This window comes from Homalodisca vitripennis, chromosome 2 (assembly GCF_021130785.1).
Source record: "Homalodisca vitripennis isolate AUS2020 chromosome 2, UT_GWSS_2.1, whole genome shotgun sequence".
Classification (NCBI taxonomy): Eukaryota; Metazoa; Arthropoda; class Insecta; order Hemiptera; family Cicadellidae; genus Homalodisca; species Homalodisca vitripennis.
Window position 1 is genome coordinate 98,954,464 of NC_060208.1, and position 8,128 is coordinate 98,962,591.

Sequence of the window (8,128 nt, forward strand, 5' to 3'; positions counted from 1 at the left end):
CACTTACAAGATTTGGACAACTCACATACAATTTTGAAGCATAGATCTTGGAAATGAAGTCCGGACGTAGAAGTTCAGAGAACTTGGATGTACGTTACTTTAGATTTCAGCACTTCTCGCAGATGTAGAAGTGTAGATACTTTGGATGTTCGCCGCTGCAGATGTTGAAGTGCGGACGTAGTAGTGTAGATACTTTGGATGTTCGCCGCTGCAGATGTAGAAGTGCGGACGTAGAAGTGTAGATACTTTGGATGTTCGCCGCTGCAGATGTAGAAGTGCGGACGTAGAAGTGTAGATACTTTGGATGTTCGCCGCTGCAGATGTTGAAGTGCGGACGTAGTAGTGTAGATACTTTGGATGTTCGCCGCTGCAGATGTTGAAGTGCGGACGTAGTAGTGTAGATACTTTGGATGTTCGCCGCTGCAGATGTAGAAGTGCGGACGTAGAAGTGTAGATACTTTGGATGTTCGCCGCTGCAGATGTTGAAGTGCGGACGTAGTAGTGTAGATACTTTGGATGTTCGCCGCTGCAGATGTTGAAGTGCGGACGTAGAAGTGTAGATACTTTGGATGTTCGCCGCTGCAGATGTTGAAGTGCGGACGTAGTAGTGTAGATACTTTGGATGTTCGCCGCTGCAGATGTAGAAGTGCGGACGTAGAAGTGTAGATACTTTGGATGTTCGCCGCTGCAGATGTAGAAGTGCGGACGTAGAAGTGTAGATACTTTGGATGTTCGCCGCTGCAGATGTTGAAGTGCGGACGTAGTAGTGTAGATACTTTGGATGTTCGCCGCTGCAGATGTAGAAGTGCGGACGTAGAAGTGTAGATACTTTGGATGTTCGCCGCTGCAGATTTCAGCACTTCTCGCTTCTTACAAGCACATGTGGTTTTCAAATTTCATTTTAAAGGGAGACAGACTATTGAATTTAGAATGAAAATTTGAATGTATATTACTATGGTAACTACATTGTTCAATAGTTGAAAATTAATGTTCTATGGCCCATGTTTTAGCAATAATCACCAAGAATGTAGTACCATTTCACATATAACCTGCAGAGGTATTACATAAAAATTGTTAAAAAATTAATGATAGTAATTAATATAAACTGCGACACAAATCAGTATGTAAGTAATATAACTCAAATGCCAAGTACTAAGTTATATTTGGTTTTTTGAGGGGGGGGAAGTTATTGTTTCCACAAGCATGCTATATATCATAACGTGGATGGTTTTGGAATCTGCGGGCTATGTCAGTGAAGTTTTGTGGAACGATAAAGGGTTAAGGACTGAGAAATCTGCAAAATGTCCAAATAATCACTTGTAATAGGTTTGGGTTATAGAACTCTTGTTTTCCGGAATGTAGTCTGGGAGAGAATGGCTCGTTGAGGCATGCTAGTGTTCAAACCTCTGGATTTTTAAGCCAATGTAACTCAAAATGCGGAGGAAGCTGGCCATGTACAACTACCTTATGCGCAAATCTTCACAGTTTTTTTCATGTTTTTAATACATCATAATACAAGATATAGAGTCATTTTGTCTTTGCTATCTGCGTTACTGATCAAGCACTGTTTAATTAATTTTTTATAGTCTCTTTGCCAACTTCAGCTATGACACAAAACATTGTCAATAGCGGCTTAGAAACACTTAAATTTAAATTGTTACACAAATATTATCATTATTTTTTCAAATTCTAAAATGTTGCATAACACTTTTTTAATCTTTCTATTCACTTAAACCTTCCTTGGACTTCAGCGTGTATTATGAAAAAAGCCAAATCGGTCTAGTTGTTGATTTATTAACAACAGTATAAACAAGGACTTATTTTCATTAATAATATTGCTATGGCCACATTTTCTCGCATTTAACGCTAAAATAGAAACACACCCTATTTTAAATCGCAAAACAAGAATATTTTTTATTTGTTCAAGGTTTAAATCAACATAATGATTACAACTCAATTTACAACAAAATTGTCCTACAAAAAAGGCATTTTTGTGGAATGAATGGTTAATTGACAACAATGTTTTCTCTTTATAAAGTCCAACAAATTGAATAGTATACCTCAACATATTCAGCACTTACCTGCTGAGTTGCAGGCTCCGTTTTAAAAATTATGATATATTACAACTACAAGTCTGAGAACAAATTAAAGATTTTTTCAACAAAAACAAAACACAACAAAAACACTGACCCTGTCTATAATGGTTAAAAGTGACAAGATTCAGCTGAAACTGGTAGAAATAAGACCAAAATAATTTATTTTATGTCATGGAATTGTATATCTTTTTACTTAAATATGTTTTTTTATTAGTGTCAACTTTTTAAAACGCTCCAACGAGCTGTTTTTTAAAGTGTTATACCTTTATCTTTGTTCAGTTAATTTATAATGAATTACAATCAGAAATATAAATGTATGTTATTATATAGCATTACAATAAAATAATACTCATGATTCGTACTATATAGCTTTTCTACTATTCTTACCGGTAGAATACATTTTCAATTGTTTCTAGATAATGAATTACAAATTAGAAAACACTTTTATTTTGGAATGGGCTGAACAGAGAAGAGTAATTAAGTGTTAAATGTCAATTACAAAATTATTGCATTAATAATGATGCCCACCATAACTAAATTATGAATTGAAATCGCAAAAAGTAAGTGCACCGCCCGGGAATCGAACCCGGGTCGCAAGAATGGGAATCTTGCATGATACCACTACACCAGCGGTGCAGATGAGAAATTGTCACAAATATAGTACATATTACTTGTTTCAGCAGGTCCATGGGCGATTTGCCAAAAATTGGATCGTTGAGAAACATGATGTGCCATAAAATGATCCAACAATTCACACGTAAAACATTTTATTTTAACCTTTTATACTTTTTCTAGAGTAATAAGGGATTACTCTAGAAAAAGTATAAAAGGTTAAAATAAAATGTTTTACGTGTGAATTGTTGGATATTTTGCAGTCTGAGTTCTTATGTAAAATAAAAAACATTACCAACTGATGCAAACATGCCAATAGCTTTAATTTAATTAATAATAGTTGATAACTGTCAAACAACTATTATATTCGTTGTTTTAAAATTAGAGGTATGAATATTATTTCGGCAATTAATACCATCGGGCTAAATATAAGCAGGTAATAAGTACATTGCCACAGACTATTTATTTATTCCCAACGGATTACACATTTTCACAATAATAATTCGTTAAAAAATAAGCAATCTCAAGATGGTAGAATTATCTAGAATTACTTAAAAAAAATAAATAAATGAAAAAAGAAACAATTTAGAAAAACGGTCAGTCACAACCAAGCTATGAGCTACTACATCATAATATAAGAACAAAAAAAAAAAAAACAATAATTGAAATTATTGAACAGTAAAGAAAATAAATAATGCAATGACTTAACAGTTACAAATATCAATTTAACGGTAATTTTATAACAGTAAAAATAATATAAAGTAATTATTTATAATGATGGGTAGAGATTTCAATAAACATTTTTAACAGTCGTAGAGGTCACTTTCTGCAGTTGTCTCTTGGAGGAATAGGGATGATATCTGGTCTTATACTTCATTGTGCGATAGTTCGTTCAATTTCTGGATTTTCGACCATCGTAATGAAGTCACATGGTCTTGTTGCTGAGTTCATAGTTGCTCGTCAGCTGTTGCCAGTAGGAGTTTGTTGAGTGCAAAATACATATTATCTGTAAATATTATATTCATTTTTGAAATTATAATTGATTGTAACTAACGTAATTACGATAAACTAATACTAACAACTCATAATAGTAATTTATTTAAAATAAGAATTCAAAATCGCTGAAGCCATAGACTAGTGAAATATAATAGTTTTTGTTTTCTATTAGCTAAATCCTTAACTAATACACATTTTATTTTATAAAGTCGGCAAAAGCTAATTGAATTAATATCAGTTTAAATTACACTAAGCCTATTTTTTTTTTTTATTTTAAGTTTTACAACATGCAACCTATATTAGTCATGTAATTGTAGTATCCAATGACACTTGTCTTGGCACTGAATTACAAAATAATATTTGTTAAAAACAATTTAATGTTTGTCTACTAATCGGTAATTGGTATCTATGTAACGCCAAATTGTCGTAAATGGTCCACAATTTCCGTCTTCAGTCTCATAACGCTTTTAAAACGTGTCTCTTCTAACACTGTTACAAGAGTTTAGGTTTTGGTAATTAAAACAAACAAAAAATGAAGTATCTAAATGAGTGAATAAAAATTAAATATCTGGTTAAGGTCAGCCCCTTCAATTACAGTGAGACATATATCACTCGTAAATGTATCGTTTTTGCGTAACGAAATTGAAGGCGTTCCTTGAATTGAGAATTGCTTTGTATATTCAAAGTCTAATTCTTACGACTCGAGAAATGACTAAACGACATATAAGATATATATATGAATCAGTGTGAATTTGCATACATTTTAAATGCCAACACGTTAATATTTTATTGGATTTATTTTTCCTACAAAATCCAAAGTCGGCGCCTAATTTGGATTATCGTGTACCCTCGTGTTGTGGTTCCCTATTTCAATTACCGGAAACGGACTTATTGTACCACATGGTGCCAATTTCAAAATCCTCAATATTATATTATTGTTCTATTAAAAACTTATAAATTCTGTTGACGTTGGTTTCTAGACATTTCGTTTAAAATTATCAACTTTCTTTACTTGTGCACATTTAACTTAGAGTATCAGTACATTGAGAGGACTGTGACAAACAATGTATGCAATTTCGTATAATATTGAACAATATTTATTTACGTATTTATCTCAGTAGATATTTTTATGTTGAGAATGAAATAGGGATAAAACGGGGTACTTTGAGTAGCTTTACTTTCGGTTCAATACCAAACTATAGTATTAACAAAAAGTGACTGCTGCTGGGGTTCAGGTCAATCTTTACCAGACCCCACACACACCCGCACAGGGGATTAGGACCGGCCTCATTTCCTCACTATTAGTTTACCTACTGTACTTCCCCAATCAAACCCAGTTTTTTGTTATTTGCAATTTTGTTGTAAGTGATTAGTAGTATATATAGCTTGTAAACGCCATAACGATAAAAAATCATACCAAAAACATTGAAATTGTCTTAAAGTATTGCCTAGTCAATGAGTCTTACTGGCGTTACTGAAAAGCCTGGGACAGAAAACCTCAGGCAATGCTTCGAACAAACCAAGACAATGTTCAGGAGTCAACGAGACATTTACTTCCGGATAGCGTCAGAAAGAACTGAGGCGGATGTCAATGTCATAGACTTCTAAACAGGCTTGTCAACGACCTCTAAACACCTGATCCTCATAGCTCTATCTGGTCAGCGTCCTATAATGTAAAATGACCTCACCCAAACTTGACTGTCTAAAGCTGGCGATAACCACTGCCTTCTTGGTTAATATCATGCATGTGTTATTACGTGATGTATTTCTAGAGAGGCAACTAAATAAGCTAATTTGTCAATGTTTTTTAATAAATAAGAGACATTCTCTCGTGAGCATTGATAAGTGGGTAATGAAAACTTATGAATAAAATGGAAAACATTTGTTGTTTTTTTTAAATAGATTCAATATGTATCCGACGTCTTGGTTGAATATTTCTTAAACAGCCTGTATCTCGAATAAAAATTGGAAAAAGAGAGGACGATTTCCCCACTCCCCCTCCTCACCATTCACTCAAAGTATAAAATGATGACTTTGCACCTCCTCCAAAACTCAAATCCTGATTACGCTACTGCTTCTGAACGTAACATATCAAAGAGTTGTGAAATTTTGATGATTGGATAATGAAACTTTATTAACAATATCATCATGTTGAGCCAAGCTATCTATGGTTACTGTAAGCAACCTGCAAATACCCTATAAACCACCTACATTGTTGGGTTTCCCGGTGTACTGTGAAAATGAAATTAACTTTAAGTAGGGCTTTTAGCTTTAGAACATATAATTAATTTCCATATAGTTAAGATAGTAAAGAAGTGATCAAGGTCCAGTACAAACCTAACAGAAAAATAATGACCTTGCAGAAGATGGCTTAATTTCGCAATCTAGAGCAGAAACTTCAGTAGATATTAAGAGTTTAGTCTGTGATTGATTTGTAGATTCTTAGAATGGACTAATGTTATTGGACATTGAAGTAACCGTGGACTGAAAGAGGTTCATCGAAGGAAAAAAGTTTTAACTCTGTATATTTTCTCTCCTTTGACGAACTTGTCGTCGTACAAGTTATTACTTTGAAAAAAATATTCAGAGACATCAAACACTAATTGTAAAATATTTTTTACCTTATTATTCTTTTTACTTAATACTCGTATAAAAATCACGAAAATTTTTTTAACAAATTAAAAGATTTTCTAATGAGGCCAATGTTTTACCTATAGGTACTTCCTCCGTTCATCCTTCTCCAAACCCTGCAATCCTAACAGCAATGAACGACTTTGCCACTGTCAGAAAAAATATAGGATTCATTGGATAAGAGGACAATTGACTCCAGGTGATAAAGAGTTTGGATGCTCTTGGACCTCTCATCGCAAGGTTCCTAAGGGCAGTGGCCAGGGAAATGATGTCAGGAGCCCAAATAGCATGGGTTTAATTTGCTTCCATTATAATCTTGGGTTGGAACTGTTGTCAATTTATTACCGGTCAACGATGCTAGAGTTTGCCAGAAGGAGATGCAATGAACCTTGCTTTGGTGATTGTCTTGAATTGGAGATTGCGGCGCAAGTAATAATGGGTTGCCACAGCCTCCACGATGGCTGTACGATGATGTATGCTACACGGTGGTGGAACCGTTGGTCACTCCGCGTGCACTAAGCCCAACTCTTTTACATCGGCATGGTCCGTAAAAGATTCAACTCTCGTCTTATTTCGTATTCAGTTTTAGTATGAAGTTCCGCATAAGTTGTTCGCTGTACGAGCGCAGGAAGTTCTTAGTGAGTTGAATCTATATCTGAGATATCTACTTGGCACAGGTCTGGTCATCTACTGCAGGGGCGCGGGAGATGCTTAGTGAGTTGAATCTATATCTGAGATATCTACTTGGCACAGGTCTGATCATCTACTGCAGGGGCGCGGGAGATTCTTAGTGAGTTGAATCTATATCTGAGATATCTACTTGGCACGTCTGGTCATCTACTGCAGGAGCGCGGCGGGAGTTTCTTGGTGAGTCGAATCTACGTCTTACATGTTTACTTGTCACGCTCTGGTTGTTCAAAAATTTGAAACTAGGCCTATAAAAAAATTTCGAATTAAAAAACTTGCGAACTATCTAAGTTTGACTGCATCCTGCACGCAAGAAATTATATAAGTAATGAAGAATGAAAATTACTTCAACAACGAGGATAACGTCAAATTGTTACAAGGCTGGAAGCCTACGAAAAAGAAGGTTAATGTTAGAAGTTGATTTGTTGAGCCCAGCTCTTCCACTTCAACGCACCTATTATTTTATTTTAAAATACCTATACATTTAGATATGTATTATTGACAGTTTCAGAAGATCACAACCGTTGCAACCCCTCCTCCCCCCCCGTATGACAATTACATGTTGACTTATGATAGCTGTTCATAGCGATGTAGTCTATTTTATGAATGGAATTGTGAAAGCAATTTTTCTACGTGAAGTAAACCGGAAAATTTTGAGGTTACTTACGACATCGGCCTATAGGGTTCTCGGAGACAGTTACATTACTTTAATTTTATGAAATAAGTTGACCATCAGAGCCTATTCCACACCATGTATTCCACACTATTGTAGGTTAGATGGGAAAAAGATAAAAGTTGGTCTCAACGCTCTTCCTATTTATTCCTTCGTATATTTCCCCATCTGTTTACGACAATGATGATTATGCAATGTAATAGCATGTCTGGTAAAATAAGTTGAATTTTATTACAAGCTTTCTTCTCTCCTCGTTTGTAAAATTAGATAGTTATGTAAAAGTGACTAAGCCGTGAGGTATTTGACGCGGAAACAACACTGTTGACTACTACTTAGCATTTTTATCATCTTTACTAATAAGCAGTGTCTGTAATAACTGGACATTGGTATTTCTGTTTTATCATTTTAATGTTTCTGGCACTGGCAAAAAATA

At 34.8% G+C, this 8,128-nt stretch overlaps 1 non-coding gene across 1 annotated transcript; it reads right to left on the minus strand.

The window, feature by feature from the left end:
• Nucleotides 1-2,661: 2,661 nt before the first annotated feature.
• Trnag-ccc lies at nucleotides 2,662-2,732 on the minus strand. The gene has a single exon. It is a non-coding gene; the product is annotated as a tRNA-Gly (tRNA).
• Between the last annotated feature and the right edge of the window lie 5,396 nt (nucleotides 2,733-8,128).